Genomic DNA, 14363 nt, shown 5'->3' on the forward strand with positions numbered 1-14363 from the left:
GTGCTAACTCAAATATGAGGAGGTTGACACACACTCTAGCATCCCACACCCGACCTATGTCTTCGCATTTGAACCTTAGCAAGATTTCCTCCAAAATCAGTGCATTATGATCCACATTGGTTTCTTTTTCTTCATACTCCTGCTCACAATCCCTACCCGCATCGAAAGTAACATAAAAAAACACATATTAGTGTAAAAAAACCCGAGAAAAGTAATGCTCAATATAAGGAAAGAATGCTCAGATTCATATCACACAAGCACTTATCAAGTTCCCTTAGATCAATTCCACAAGCTTGTGCAGAGGGTAAATCTTATTGAGAGTACCACTCCTTCTAAGGGGCCTGAACCCATTCTCTAAGTATTACAATATCTGCTTTCCAGGACTCTATGTCCCCATCTACATCTTGGATTATTGATTCAGGGGCTACTGATCACATGACCGGTAAGTCCACAGTGTTCTCTTCCTTTATAAAATCTTCTGTCTTTGAGAAAGTTAGACTTTCAGATGGGTCTTCTTACCCGGGCCCGGGGGTAGGAACTGTCAAAGTCTCTCTTTCTCTATACCTATCATCTGTATTTCAATTTTTGTTCAGTCTTTTCCTACCTGTCTCTTATCTCTTAGTTGCCTAACTAAGAATCTTTACTTTGTTTTTTACAGTCTTTCCCACGAATTCTCTTTTTCTGGACATGAAAAGGAGTCGGATTGGTGGAGGCTGTGAGGCTAATGGACTTTACTTCCTTTGCTCAGATATGGTTGTCACTACAGCTCTTCATTCTAGTGCGGATTCTAATAAAGAATGAGTGTCTCTCTGGCATGCCCGGCTTGGACATCCGTCCCTATCTATACTTCGTTCCTTGATTCTTACTTTGTTTTAGTTCTTCTAATCATATATACTTGAAGTTTCCAATTTTTCAACTATCCAAACATTGTCGAACTTCTTTTCCTTCTATCTGTAATAATAAAAGTGAAATTCCTTTATATATTATTCATTCGTCTTTGTCTACCTTTGATGTGGGTTTAATAAGGATATATCACAGACTACTACTATTATTAAGTTATATAGTTGGGAGTGAGCATCTCTCTTGAGTTCATATGTTTTAATGAACCAAGTGTGAATCTGGGGATGGACATGAAGAAAAACACAGGAAGCGGAAATACAAAAGAGAAGAACAAAGATTCCCAAAGACTTTTTTTCGAATATCAAAGACCACCACTTTCGTTCCTCTCTGATTGTTCCTATCTTGATTGCTGATGAGTGTCTTTGTGAGATCTACCTCGAGACAAGCTCTTACAAAACTACCTTTGCATAAATCTCTTGTGTATATATCGATTTTGATCGGATGCCTAGCCACCGCCACAATCCTAAGCATGAAGTCCAATACTCGATTGGAAGCTCTAGAAGCCTCATCCAAACAAGAGCTCTCGGTATGGAGTCTTTGGATGGATTAAAATAAGGATCAAGAGATTCCCTAGTCAAAGCGAGGACCTCTCTAGGCTTTCACTCCATCCCTTGGTAGAATGGAAATCTTGAATTTGACTTCGTGGTGGTTCATGCACGTTTCTGAATGAGCTAGATCTTTCCAAGCATTGGCACAACAAAAGAAAAGGCATTGGCTAAAATTATTATAGAAATATAATAATAAATAGAATAATAAGACATTTTATTGCCTCGAGCAGAAGGAAGTATAGAATCGAAAGCCGACTTCTTAAGAAAAGTACACCATGTTGGAAGTGAAACACCATTGGAATTCTAGGAAAGAATTAACATTGCCTTGTTATGGCTCACCCCGTCACCTTCAAAGAAAGGCTTACTGAACATGCGATTATCTCAATCAAGTGAGACATGCCCAAAATGAAATTTCCCTGCGGTCACGGGCGCGTGAGAAGACTGGGAGACCATCTCGCGCAACAATTCAAGCATGGGACGCGTTATACTGCCGGACGATATACTAATGCCATCAAGTCCGCCTATCCAAATTTGAAAGATTGATAGCGTAAAATCCCATGAAATCGCTTTGCTCGAGGGAAGCGCTTTCTCACTAATATGTTAGAGACGGATATGATTATTACATATTTAATATGTACTATATACTACCTTCTTTTTAGTAGGTCTCGTAGTCTTAGCGAAATTCTCTTTCTTTTCTACACAATATGTTTTGGGTATATATAGGCCGATGAGCTCACGTTACTCCTTGGCTCGAGGGGCCGGATCCGCTCTTACCCCGAGATGGGGTCCGGGGAACACATTAATTCTATTAGATGAGTATAGCTACTAGTGGGTAAAAGGCAAGTAGGCGATTGAAGACCTGTGGTTGGTGATTGAAGTTAGGGGTCCGAAACGATATGGAGAGGCTTTCGCGGCGATTGATTGAAGCGATTCTTCCTTTCCGTTGAAAACAAAGTACGGTGAGTCAAGTTGAGATCTTTCGTTACAGCAAGGCAGTGGAATGTGATCTTTCTTTTGTGTGCCGTGCCGTTGATATGCCGCATTTTACGATTTCAGCTTTGTAGCTAGCCGTGTTGATATGCCGTGTTGTTAGAAGTCCAGTCAGTCTTTGAGGTAGCAGTAGCTCCTGAGTCCGTTAACAAAAGAGTTGGGTAGTGAATGAATGATTTCTTCGCTAGCTTTTGTTTTCTTTTCCTAGTAATGCCATCCCATTTTATAGTGTAATGACATGAGCTTGACTTCCTTTTCGTGTGTGTGTTGTGCTGTTTTTCCTTGCTTTCTAAGGTATCGACCAGCCGGGCTGACTCGCTGAGCTGTAGAGTTGGTAGAATTGCTGCTCCCTTCCGTACTCCCGATGAACTTGCTACCCACCGCTCCTCCGTAAGCCGAGACTAGCCTCTCTCAAGGCCCTTTTTTATTTTTTAAGTAGGGCACTGAGCTGCGTGACTACCCGGGAAGCTGTGCCTCAAATGGAGTTGGGATCCCATGTAAAACATAAATTTAAATCAAATCTAATATGGGGCCAGATTTCTCGGTTTATATTCAAGGCCACACGAATGGAGAGAGAGAGAGAGAGAGAGAGAGAGAGAGAGAGAGAGAGAGAGAGAGAGAGAGAGGGGCTTCCTATGTCGGTGTTGCCACCGCTACCTTCCTCATCATTCAACAAGTAGGGCGAGTTCGGAATACCCGCTATATTTGGATGAGTATGAGTAGACGTCTAGGCCGTTACTAGCTAAAGATGCTAGGTGTCACCGCTAGAGCTAACACGACGTCTTCCTCCAACGGATGTAGTACAAGTTAAGTTCTCTTGTATCAATTCCACAAGCTCGTGCAGAGGGTGAATCTTATTGAGAGTACCACTCCTTCTAAGGGGCTTGAACCCATTCTCTAAGTATTACAAGGTCTGCTTCGCAGAACTCTTTGTCCCCATCTACGTCTTGGATTGTTGATTGAGGGGCTACTGATCACATGATCGGTAAGTCCACAGTGTTCTCTTCCTTTACAAAATCTTCTGTCTTTGAGAAAGTTAGACTTTCAGATGGGTCTTCTTACCCGGACCCGGGGGTAGGAACTGTCAAAGTCTCTCCTTCTCTATACCTATCATCTGTATTTCAATTTTTGTTCAGTCTTTTCCTACCTGTCTCTTATCTCTTAGTTGCCTAACTAAGTATCTTTACTTGGTTTTTTACAGTCTTTCCCACGAATTCTCTTTTTCCGGATATGAAAAGGAGTCGGATTGGTGGAGGTCGTGAGCCTAATGGACTTTACTTCCTTTACTCCGATGTGGATGTCACTACAGCTCTTCATTCTAGTGCGGATTCTAATAAAGAACGAGTGTCTCTCTGGCACGCCTGGCTTGGACATCCGTCCCTGCTATACTTCGTTCCTTGATTACTACTTTGTTTTAGTTCTTCTAATCATATATACTTGAAGTTTCCAATTTTTCAACTGTCCAAACATTGTCGAACTTCTTTTCCTTCTATCTGTAATAATAAAATTGAAATTCCTTTATATTTTATTCATTCGTCTTTGTCTACATTTGTTGTGGGTTTAATAAGGATATATCACAGACTACTACTATTATTAAGTTATATAGTTGGGAGCGAGCATCTCTCTTGAGTTCATATGTTTCAATGAGCCAAGTGTGAATCTGGGGACGGACACGAAGAAAAACGCAGGCAACGGAAATGCAAAAGAGAAGAACAAAGATTCCCGAAGACTTTTTTTCGAATCTTAAAGACCACCGCTTTCCTTCCTCTTCGATGGTTCCTATCTTGATTGCTGACTAGTGGCTTCGTGAGATCTACCTCGAGATAAGCTCTTGCAAAACAACCTTTGCATAAATCTCTTGTGTATGTATCGATTTCGATCGGACGCCCAGCCGCCGCCACAATCCTAAGGGCGAAGTCCAATACTCGATTGGAAGCTCTAGAAGCCTCATCTAAACAAGAGCTCTCGGTATAGAGTCCTTGGATGGACGAAAATAAGGATCAAAAGATTCCCTAGTCAATGCGAGAACCTCCCTAGGCTTTCACTCCATCCCTTGGTAGAATGAAAATCTTGAATTTGACTTCGGGGGGGTTTATGCACCTTTCTGAATGAGCTAGCTCTTTGCACGCAATGACACAACAAAAGAAAAGGCATTGGCTGAAATTATTATAGAAATATAATAATGAATAGAATAATAAGACATTTCATTGCCTCGAGTCGAACGAAGTATAGAATCGAAAGCCGGCTTTATAAGAAATGTACACCACGTTGGAAGTGAAACACCCTTGGAATTCTAGGAAAGAATTAACATTGCCTTGTTATGGCCTACCCCCGTCACCTTCAAAGAAAGGCTTATGGAACATGCATTTATCTCAATCAATTGAGATGTGCCCAAAAAAAAAATGAAATTTCCAAGCGGTCAACGCGGGCGTGGAGAAGACGGAGACAATCTCGGCGCAACAATTCAAGCGTGGACACGTTATACGCGGACGACTGATATGTGCTTGTGCGATATGAATGTGAAACGTTCATTCCTTATGTTGAGCATTACTTTTCTCAGGTTTTTACACTAATATGTGTGTGTTTATGTTACTTTCGTGCAGGTAGGGTTGTGAGGCCAAGTATGAAGGAAAGAAGCCAATGTGGATTACAATGCACCGATTTTGGAGGAAATCTCGCTAAGGTTCAAACACGAAGACATAGGTCGATGTGAGATGCTAGAGTGTGTGCCAACCTCCTCGCATTCGAGTGAGCACATCCATTTGGAGGGGCACAAAGGCTGTCACACTCGAGCATTCCGACTTATGCACATAGAACAAGAGCTTCACCAACGTGCCTATCATTGAAGATGCAAGTGATCCACGATGTGAACGTGTGCCCGTTTGCGTTACTCCGATGAAAGTATGGATTTGGGAAGCTATTCAGGATGATACTGTAGCAACACGGTAGTAAGTACTGTAGCAGAACTGTTCATAGCCGGCAGAGAAAATAGTAGTTCAGAGGATCCACACGGGCGTGCGGAAATTATCCAGGCCCGTGTGGAAATTAAGCAATTGCGCGTGAAGCATCCACGCCCGTGTAGTCGCCCGATTCCAGCCCTATTTAAAGCCGAATCAGCCCCGATTTTAGTATTCTTTTCTCCATCTTTTCCCCTATTTGAGAGAGGGCTTCGGCTAGGGTTTTGAGGGGATTGGCCAAGGTTTTGGGGAGGTTCTACGGCTCAGACATCGTCATTCCTTAGGAAGAAGGTTGATAGGGGAGCTTCCGTCGAGGCGTATCTTATACCGGACGAGGGAGTCCTTGGACGATGAGTAGAGGATTTTTCACAAGACCATTGACACGACTATCGAGGGGTTTTCTTTATGGATTCATTGCTTTCACATTCTATTTCTTTGATTGTACTTAGCTCCATGGAGAGCTAAACCCCTAGTGGGTACTTGGGTATTGTGAACCCTAGGATGTATTTGTTTCATTAAATCTCTTTATTATGCTTTCAATTAATTGATGTTTATTGTGAGTTCCAACCTTGAATGCTTGTTTGTATGAACATTTTCCCTAGAGTGACACTATGGTTGAGAGTTCTCATTGGTAACCTTGTGAGTGAGTGACACACCACGAGCGTTAGACATAGCTAGGTTGGAGAGGGTTGAGAGGGTGAGTCGAGAGGTACATGAGCGTCCCCTTTCCCCTCTGACGTGACAGATTCTACCTCCATTCCTTGAGTTCTTTGTGGCCATAATAGAGTGAATGGTCTAAGAGATGAACTTCCGCTGGGGCTTAGTTGCACGTGCAACGGAGTGAAACGTTGAGGTGATCTTAGTATCTAGGGCTTAATTGTGGTTAGGGACCTTCCACCTGGACCAAAGGGTGAGGTCTATAATTAGGAAGAGATTTATCACTAGGAATCCCTAGAGCTCATTGCAACTCTATACGAGTGCGAGGTTGAGAGGTTATCTAATCTCTCCTCCGGGAAATGTATAGAGTTAGGCATAGTTGACCTTAGATTTGGGACTATGTAATTAATGATTTCCATGACTCACCATTGCATTGATTAGGAAGCATAATAGAGGGTTCTTGCACTTGAAACAATTATCCTAGGCGGAGCATTATCCGAGTACCCCATCTTTATCGATTGCCTTACCCCCTTTCTTTACTTTTGCTCTCTTACTTGTTATTTTTATTGTTGAGAATTGAATCATTGTCACACTTATCATCATTGATCTTTCACATAGCTAAGAATTGAATTAAGTATTTTTATTCCCTATTCCCTGTGGATTCGATACCTGCTCACCCGGGATTATTACTTTGATAAACCCGTGCACTTGCGGGATATATGCAAGGGGGATCTTGTCAACGACATACTAATGCTATCAAGTCTGCCTATCCAGCTGAAAGATTGATAGCAGAAATCCCATGAAATCGTTTGCTCTGAGGGAAGCGCTTTCTCACTCATATGTTAGAGACAGATGATTATTACATATTTAATATGTAGTATATACTACCTTCTTTTTTTAGTAGGTCTCGTAGTCTTAGCGAAATTCTCTTCTTTTCTACACGATATGTTTTTGGGTATATATATGGCCAGTAGCGACTGTTACTCCTTGGCTTGAGGGGCCAGATCTGTCTTACCTGAGATGGGGTCCGGGGAACACATTCATTCTATTCGATGAGTATAGCTACTAGTGGGTGAAAAGGCAAGTAGGCGATTGAAGACCTGTGGTTGGTGATTGAAGTTAGGGGTCCGGAACGATATGGAGAGGCTTTCCGCGGCGATTGAGTGAAGCGATTCTTCGTTTCCGTTGAAAAACAAAGTATGGTGAGTCAAGTTGAGATCTTTCGTTGCAGCAAGGCAGGGGAATGTGATCTTTCTTTCGTGTGCCGTGCCGTTGATATGCCGCGTTTTACGATTTTAGCTTTGTAGCTAGCCGTGTTGATATGCCGTGTTGTTAGCAGTCCAGTCAGTCTTTGAGGTAGCAGTAGCTACTGAGTCCGTTAACAAAGGAGTTGGGTAGTGAATGAATGGTTTCTTCGCTAGCTTTTGTTTTCTTTTCCTAGTAATGCCATCCCGTTTTATAGTGTAATGACATGAGCTTGACTTCCTTCTTGTGTGTGTGCTGTGCTGTCTTTCCTTGCTTTCTAAGGTATCGACCTGCCGGGCTGACTCGCTGAGCTGTAGAGAGGGTAGAATTGCTGCTCCCTCCCCTACTCCCGACGAACTTGCTGCCCGCTGCTCCTCCGTAAGCCGAGAGCTAGCCTCCCTTTTTTTTTTAAGTAGGGCACTGAGCTGCGTGACTACCCGGGAAGCTGTGCCTCAAAATGGAGTTGGGATCCCATATAAAAACATAAATTTAAATCAAATCTAATATGGGGCCGGATTTCTCGGTTTATATTCGAGGCCACACGAATGGAGAGAGAGAGAGGCTCCCTATGTCAGTGTTGCCACCGCTACCCTACCCTCATCATTGAACGAGTAGGGCGAGTCCGGAATACCCGCTATGTTTGGATGAGTAAGGGCAGACGTCTCAGGCCGTTACTAGCTAAAGATGCTAGGTGTCACCGCTGGAGCTAACACGGCGTCTTCCTCCAACGGATGTGGTACAAGTTAAGTTCCCTTGGATCAATTCCACAAGCTCGTGCAGAGGGTGAATCTTATTGAGAGTACCACTCCTTCTAAGGGGCCTGAACCCATTCTCTAAGTATTACAAGGTCTGCTTTTCCAGGACTCTTTGTCCCCATCTACGTCTTGGATTGTTGATTCAGGGGCTACTGATCACATGACCGGTAAGTCCACAGTGTTCTCTTCCTTTACAAAAATCTTCTGTCTTTGAGAAAGTTAGACTTTCAGATGGGTCTTCTTACCCGGGCCTGGGGTAGGAACTGTCAAAGTCTCTCCTTCTCTATACCTATCGTCTGTATTTCAATTTTTGTTCAGTCTTTTCCTACCTGTCTCTTATCTCTTAGTTGCCTAACTAAGAATCTTTACTTGGTTTTTTACAGTCTTTCCCACGAATTCTCTTTTTTTCTGGACCTGAAAAAGGAGTCGGATTGGTGGAGGTCGTGAGGCTAATGGACTTTACTTCCTTTGCTCCGATGTGGATGTCACTACAGCCCAGTGCGGATTCTAATAAAGAACGAGTGTCTCTCTGGCACGCCCGGCTTGGACATCCGTCCCCTGCCTATACTTCGTTCCTTGATTCCTACTTTGTTTTAGTTCTTCTAATCATATATACTTGAAGTTTCCAATTTTTCAACTGTCCAAACATTGTCGAACTTCTTTTCCTTCTATCAGTAATAATAAAAGTGAAATTCCTTTATATATTATTCATCTCGTCTTTGTCTACCTTTGATGTGGGTTTAATAAGGATATATCACAGACTACTACTATTATTAAGTTATATAGTTGGGAGCGAGCCTCTCTCTTGAGTTCATATGTTTCAATGAACCAAGTGTGAATCTGGGGACGGACACGAAGAAAAACGCAGGCAGCGGAAATGCAAAAGAGAAGAACTAAGATTGTCTGATGACTTTTTTTCGAATCTCAAAGACCAGCGTTTTCCTTCCTCTCCGATGGTTCCTATCTTGATTGCCGACGAGTGGCTTTGTGAGATCTACCTCAAGACAAGCTCTTGCAAAACTATCTTTGCATAAATCTCTTGTGTATGTATCGATTTCGATCAGATGCCCAGCCACCGCCACAATCCTAAGCGCAAAGTCCAATACTCGATTGGAAGCTCCGGAAGCCTCATCCAAACAAGAGCTCTCGGTATAGAGTCCTTGGATGGACGAAAATAAGGATCAAGAGATTCCCTAGTCAAAGCGAGGACCTCCCTAGGCTTTCACTCCATCCCTTGGTAGAATGGAAATCTTGAATTTGACTTCGGGGGGGTTTATGCACCTTTCTGAATGAGCTAGCTCTTTCCACGCATTGGCACAACAAAAGAAAAGGCATTGGCTGAAATTATTATAGAAATATAATAATAAATAGAATAATAAGACATTTCATTGCCTCGAGTCGAAGGAAGTATCGAATCGAAAGCCGGCTTCATAAGAAAAGTACACCATGTTGGAAGTGAAACACCCTTGGAATTCTAGGAAAGAATTAACATTGCCTTGTTATGGTTTCCCTACCCCCGTCGCCTTCAAAGAAAGGCTTACGGAACATGCACTTATCTCAATCAAGTGAGACGTGCCCCCATTCGAAGTCACTTAACGGGAACATGCGCTGGAGCAAAAAAAGACGTCTCAGAAGGTAGGACCTGTCCTAACAATTTTTTACATTACAGGAACCCCTGGTTACGACCGAGGTACTTAGCAAGGCTTTTTTACTCTATAGTCGTACTAAAATCATTGGTTGAATTCATTCTCTTGTCTTTCTTCATTCAAATGCTTTTTTTCCTGAAGCCTCCTTTTCCGCCGCCGAACCTCCTATGTTTTCTCTATCTACTAAGAAGTATCCTCCGAAGGCGACCTCCTTGAATGAAAGAAGGAGGGCCAAGCAGGATGAGAAAAAGTCTAATTGCGAAACCCATCCATCTACTGAAAGCAATCATCGAAGACATCAATTTTGGAATGCTAGACGATCCGAAGATTACGAATATCAGTCTCCACAAGAGAAAGAAGAGTACACTCAGTTCCTCAAGCACTAATATGCTGAGGAACTGAGTGTACAGAGAAAGAAAGATGAAAATCCTTGATTGATGAAGTCACTTGCCAAAAGCTCAAAAAGAGTCCTGATCCTAACTGCTTCCTCTTACGTATTACAATGTGAAGTCACAGGTTGACCTCCTGAGGATTTTTCTTCGACTCCGTCCCTAGAACTTAAAGCTAGCTTTGAAACAAGGGTGGTGGGCTTGGAAGGAAGGACGATAATGGCGATATCTACTATTGAAGGAGCGAATGAAAGAGCAGCATGCAAGCATTTCGAATAGAGTGACGCTGAAAAGAACTCAGCAAGCAAGAGCGCACCGCAGCGCGCAAGAATGGCATTAAGCCGCCAATGTCACCGAAGCTACTAATATTTTGATCTATACTAATCAAATGTCAAAACATCAAGGGGGACAAGTCACCAATCAGAGACCTATACTGGTACAAACTAATCCAGGACCTTATGCTAGCGCTTACACCATTCGAGCTTGCACTGCCGCTCGAAGAGAGATGCCTATGAGACCCATAATATCAAAGAAATTGGTAATTTTAATTCAACACTCTGTAGTCACTTTCTTTGTCCCCAGGAATCAAAGTTCCAAAAGCAGACGAAATCACTATTGAACCAGACTTCCTAGTTGCCGCTCAATTTATTACCAGGAAGAGGAAAATTCGGTAGGTTGAAAAGGTTAAGAAGGAAGAATGCATCCGAACGAATGCATCGGAAGATGAAAATGACCCTTTTTTTAAATCCCTTCGTCATCTACTAGTGAGCCGGAAAGCTTAGGGACACCTCTCCTTCCTCTCTCCCTTATCTTATATAGATAGAGTTGCTTTTGCTTTCTAGCGACCTTTTAGCGCTTCTTCTTAGTCCCTCGCTTTACGTACTGCCGCTTTCCCTTCCTCAAATCTTCTTTTTATTGGCACTTCAATCATGCCAAAAGATCACTCCCTTACATACCCACTTCACTTAGACTAATGTTTTCATATAAACAAATTAGCATATTCAATCTAAAGCTAAAAGGGATTCAAATGAAATCATCATATGATATTTACATCATATTCATCTTTTCATCCAGTTTTTAAAAGCGGAGAGTAGGTTAGCATAGCTTAGTCTAGAATGTCTTCTTTGTACTTGTCATTTTTTTTCATTCAAATGATTATCATATCTAGGGTACCCTACACTTGTTTATGTTGTATAGAAGAAGAAGAGAAGACAACCCTAAAAACGTCTTTAGAAAGCGAACTCTACGCCTATCCGCCACAACCCGGCCGTGTGTAAGAAGGGAAAAGCTCGTGATAAGTGCTTGTGCGATATGAATGCGAAGTGTTCATTCCTTATGTTGAGCATTACTTTTCTCAGGTTTTTACACTAATATGTGTGTATTTATGTTACTTTTATGCAGGTATGGTTGTGAGGCCGAGTATGAAGGAAATAGGCCAATGTAGATCATAATGCACCTATTTTGGAGGAAATCTTGCTAAGGTTCAAACGCGAAGACATAGGTCAGGTGTGAGATGCAAGAGTATGTGCTAACCTCCTCGCATTCGAGTGAGCACATCCATTTGGAGGGGTACAAAGGCAGTCACACTCGAGCATTCTGATTTATGCACACAAGAATGAGAGCTCCACCAACATGTATATCATTAAAGAAGCAAGTGATTCACAATGTAAACATGTGCCCGTTTGCGTTACCCCGATGAAAATATGGAATTGGGAAGTTATTCAGGTCGAAGACTATAGCATAGCACTTTAGCAACAGTGTAGCATGTAGTGTAGCAGCACTGTTCACAGCCGGCCGAGAAATCAGAGAAACAGAGAATTCACACGGGCGTGTGGAAATTATCCACGGCCGTGTGGAAATTCCGTACGGGCGCGTGTATCGTCCACGCCCATGGAGTCGCCCGATTCCAGCCCTATTTAAAGCCGATTCAGCCCCGATTTTGGTATTCTTTTCTCTATCTTTTCCCCAACTTGCGAGAGGGCTTCGGCTAGGGTTTTGAGGGGTATTGGCTAGGTTTTTGGAGAGGTTCTATAGCTCGGACATTGCGTGTTATTTGGAAGAAGGTTATTGGGAGAGCTTTCGTCGGCATCGATCTGGCGAGGTGTATCCTAGGCCGGACAAAGGATCCCTTGCGACGAGTAGAGGACTCTCCATAAGACCATCAACACGACCATCGAGGGGGTTTCTTTATGGATTCATTGCTTTTATATTCGATTTCTTTGATTGTACTTAGCTCCATGGAGAGCTAAACCCCTAGTGGGTACTTGGGTGATTGTGAACCCTATGATGTATTCGTTTCATTGAACTTCTTATTATGCTTTTAATAAATTGATGTTTATTGTGAGTTCCAACCTTGAATGCTTGATTGTATGAACATTTCCCTTAGAGTGACACTGGGGTTGAGAGTTCTTGTTGGTAACCTTGTGAGTGAGTGACAAACCACGTGCGTTAGACAAAGCTAGGTTGGAGAGGGTTGAGAGGGTGACTCGAGAGGTATAGAAGCGTCCCCTTTTCCCTCTGACGTGATAGATTCTACCTCCGTTCCTCGAGTTCTTTGCGGCCATAATAGAGTGAATGGTCTAAGGGATGAATCTCCGCTGGGGCTTAGTTGCGCGTGTAACGGAGTGAAGCGTTGAGGCGATCTTAGTATCTAGAGCTTAATTGTGGTTAGGGACCTTCCGCCTGGACCAAAGGGTTAGGTCTATAATTAGGAAGAGATTTATCACCTGGAATCCCTAGAGCTCATTGCAACTTTATTCGAGTGCGAGGTTGAGAGGTTATTTAATCTCTCCTCCGGGACATGAATAGAGTTAGGCATAGTTGACCTTAGATTTGGGACTATGTATGTAAGGATTTCCACGACTCACCATTGCATTGATTAGGAAGCATAATAGAGAGTTCTTGCACTTGAAGCGATTATCCTAGGTGAAGCATCATCCGAGTACCCCATCTTTATCGATTGCCTTACCTCCTCCTTACTTTTGCTCTCTTACTTGTTGCTTTTAATTGTTGAGAATTGAATCATTGTCACACTTACCTTTGTTGATATTCCACATAGCTAAGAATCAAATTAAGTGTCTTTACTCCCTATTCCCTGTGGATTCAATACCCGTTCACCCGGGATTATTACTTCGACAAACCCGTGCACTTGCGGGATATACGCAAGGGGATCTTGTCAAGTTTTTGGCGCTGTTGCCGGGGAGGTAGGCGTTTAGAGATACTTTGCACTTTGTTTTCTTAGCTATTTCACCACACATTCTAATTCATATCTTCTTATTCTATCATCGTTGTGATTGTTTTTTTCTTTCTTTTTGGTGCAGCCCAAGGTTATGACCCGAGGAAATCCATCAATATTGATTAAAGGAGACCCTGAGCTTGAACGTGCACTTAGAAGAAAAGGGAAAGAACCTGTGCAAGAACAGCATAATCTAGCTGATTTGGAAGTAGAAGGATCTGAAAACATGGCAGAACAAAATGAGCAACAACGAACACTATCCGATTATGCCAGACCTTCAGTGTTGGGGAGATAATCGAGTATTGTGCGTCCCCACGCACAATTCAACGGTTTGGCCGATGAGGATCCAAACAGTCACATAGAGAGCTTCCTCGAGGTGTGCGACATGCTGAAGATAAATGGTGTGACGGATGATGCCATCAAATTGAGAGCCTTCCCATTTTTCCTTAAAGCGGAGAGCAAAGCGGTGGCTACACTCATTACCTAGAGCATCAATCACTACATGGGAGGAGATGGTAGAAGCTTTTTTCTAGCCCGTTATTTCCCTCCAGAAAAATCAGCAAAGCTTAGGAATGAGATCTCATCCTTTGTACAGTTGGAATTGGAGTATCTATTTGAGACATGGGAAAGGTTCAAGGAACTCCTGCGAAAGTGTCCACAACACGGATTCCCGGAGTAGATGATTGTTCAAACCTTCTACAATGGTTTGAAACCGAGTACATGGCAACTCTTGGATGCAGCGGCAAGAGGTACCTTAGGTAGCAAGACCCCCGATGGGGCTCGTCAATTGATTGAGGAAATGGGGTTAAATAGCTACCAGTGGAACGCTAAGGAGAAGAAAAAGGTGGCCGATCTCCATGAAATTGATGCGGTAACTTCATTGGCAGCCCAAGTGGAGAGTTTGAGTAAGAAGCTAGATCTTATAGCTTTGAATAAAGTTGCGGCCGTGACCAATTGCACTGGTTGTGATGGAGGACATGCTCCCTCCGATTGCCCAATCGTCATTGGTGATGTTTCTTTAGTTGAGAATGTTGACTTTGT

At 42.8% G+C, this 14363-nt stretch overlaps 1 non-coding gene across 1 annotated transcript; it reads right to left on the reverse strand.

Moving 5' to 3' along the window:
* Positions 1–13884: 13884 nt before the first annotated feature.
* On the reverse strand, positions 13885–13991 carry LOC120269881. Its single transcript, XR_005539510.1, has one exon. It is a non-coding gene; the product is annotated as a small nucleolar RNA R71 (small nucleolar RNA).
* Positions 13992–14363: the final 372 nt, after the last annotated feature.

The sequence above is a fragment of the Dioscorea cayenensis genome, chromosome 9 (genome assembly GCF_009730915.1).
Source record: "Dioscorea cayenensis subsp. rotundata cultivar TDr96_F1 chromosome 9, TDr96_F1_v2_PseudoChromosome.rev07_lg8_w22 25.fasta, whole genome shotgun sequence".
In the NCBI taxonomy this organism is placed as follows: Eukaryota; Viridiplantae; Streptophyta; class Magnoliopsida; order Dioscoreales; family Dioscoreaceae; genus Dioscorea; species Dioscorea cayenensis.